This window comes from Octopus sinensis, linkage group LG16, assembly GCF_006345805.1.
Source record: "Octopus sinensis linkage group LG16, ASM634580v1, whole genome shotgun sequence".
NCBI lineage: Eukaryota > Metazoa > Mollusca > Cephalopoda > Octopoda > Octopodidae > Octopus > Octopus sinensis.
Genome location: NC_043012.1, coordinates 30632027 through 30634526, shown reverse-complemented (window position 1 = coordinate 30634526; position 2500 = coordinate 30632027). Strand labels below are relative to the sequence as shown.

At 31.0% G+C, this 2500-nt stretch overlaps 1 protein-coding gene across 4 annotated transcripts in view; it reads left to right on the top strand.

Moving 5' to 3' along the window:
- Nucleotides 1-2500, top strand: part of LOC115220426 (filamin-A) — a 158505-nt gene that overhangs the window by 66632 nt on the left and 89373 nt on the right. The gene's annotated exons all lie outside the window — the stretch shown is intronic.

The following is a 2500-nucleotide window of genomic DNA, read 5'->3' as shown; positions in this document are numbered from 1 at the left end:
CATCTAAATCAATTACCAGATAATACTCAATCACATACTTTATTAAACCACCACATAAGAGACAGTAGGGTTAAACATAAAAAAGCAGAACAAATCAGTGTACATAAAGGAATGTACATAAAAAAGTGTACATAAAAGAGTAATGTTGTATAATAAGTAGAATATATATAAAAAGAGAATATAAATATAAGTAAATATAATATAAGTATAGATTACATCTTACAGCTGTTTCGGCCATGTAGATAAGTATGTCTCATTTTACCAATAGCCTTTTATGGTAGGTCAATATATAGATATAAATGAGACATTACAAAATATCATAAGGCCTCTTCAGAGATTATGTGATATAAATCAGTCTACATATATACCCATATGGGTGTGGGTACATACCCATAATACAACATATACATATACATATGAGTGCATATACTTACACTCCTATACATATAAAAAAAATATACATACACATAATGATGTAAATAAATAATATAAATTAGTAAACATTCAATGTTTCAGTTTTAGTAAACATTCAATGTTTCAGTTTTTCAACTTAATATTGTGATAATAAACATACACATATTAGTACCTAGATGCAAATATACATACTCAATAGTACATTATATTACTTCCTACTAATTTCTAAAGTGTCTCCCATGGAGGTTGCATTTACAACCCCTATCTCAATTTGTATATATATATATATATAGTATATATATATGTGTGTGTGTGTGTATATATATATAGTTATAGATAGTATATATATATTATATGATATATATTTATATTTTATATATATATATATATATATATGTATATATATATAAGTATATATATATATTATATATATATATATATATATATATATATATATATATACATATGATATATATGCACGTATATATTGATATACCTCATTACACAAACATACACATACTCGAACTCAAACATATATGTTTACACACACACGCACACACGCACACACACACCTTAACATTCTCAGTTTTCATAATTTTTTTGTTTCCATCTTTCGTGTGCGTTGATTTCCTCATTCTGGTTTAAATTAGTTCTCCCCCTCTCTCTCTCTCTCTCTCTCTCTCTCCACTCTCCCTCTCTTTCTCACACATTTACACACGTGTGCACTCGCGTGCACACGTACACATTTACACTTACACACACGCATACATACATCGTGAGTGCCTGCATGTGTAAAGGTAGATATATGTACAAAGCTAATTATGAAATACCCTGTGGAGAATGTATGTGCCTTTTCGAGAGTGTGTGTGTGTGTATAAATCCGTATATTTACACACACACATACACACAGACAGACACGTATGTATGTACGTATGTATACACATGAGCGTCTGGTAAATATTGCTAATAATTATTGAGGTGAAGGTTGTATTTCTCTTCCTCTTCCTTTTCCCCTCATCTGTCTCTCTTTCTCTAGCATATCCTTTGAATGCGAATCTTTTTCGGATATGTAGACAGTTCCACAGAGATTTTGGTTTGGCATCTGATCCAAGAATTCCAAAATTCCGTCAGCTTTTGGCACTTGAGATACACCGAAAGCTTTTGCAATGATGCATAATGTCATAGAACCAGGAACATTCTTACATACACATTTTCAAACATAGGATGCCTAGATGCGTGTATATGTATGTGTGTATGCGTTTGTGTGTGTATGCGTGCGTGTTCGATTGTGTGCGTGTGTATGTGTGTCCCCGCTGATATGTTTGTGCAATTTTCTTAAAATGAATCCCATATGTTTCAGAATCTGGGTTTCACACAATATATATGTATATATATATATACACACATTTATGTGTGTGTGTATGTATGTACTATGTATATATATTAGCTACAAGGATGTAAAAATGCATTTATATATATATATATATATACATACATATGTAATAGTATATATATATATATATTATGTACTATTACATACGTATATATATATATGTATTTGTCAGTATTATATATGAAAATATACATGCATCTGTGAATCAGGATTTCTCTAAACGAATATATATGAATGCATATCGTTTGAAACCTGATCTCATAATTGCGATTCAAATACATTTTAACTGTTCATAACATATTTGTACTCCACTGTGTGTATTGAGTACTTTTTTCCTTGTTTCTAAACTCGGAGTTTACTAATCACCCTCACACATTTACATACGTATATATTCGTATTTTTAAAAAGATGTATATATACATATTTGTATGTATGTGTGTATGTATGTATGTATGTATGTATGGATGGATGGATGGATGGATAGATGGGCGGATGGATGGATGGATGGATGGATGGATGGATGGATGGGCGGATGGATGGATGGATGGATGGATGGATGGATGGATGGATGTACGTATGAAGAGATGATTCACTTCCTTTCCTCTCTTAATCATCATTTTGCATTGTTATCCCCTTCAGGCGAATTCAAGAGATTCTTTTGCAATTCTGAGATTCTAGCTTATCAAGTTTGCA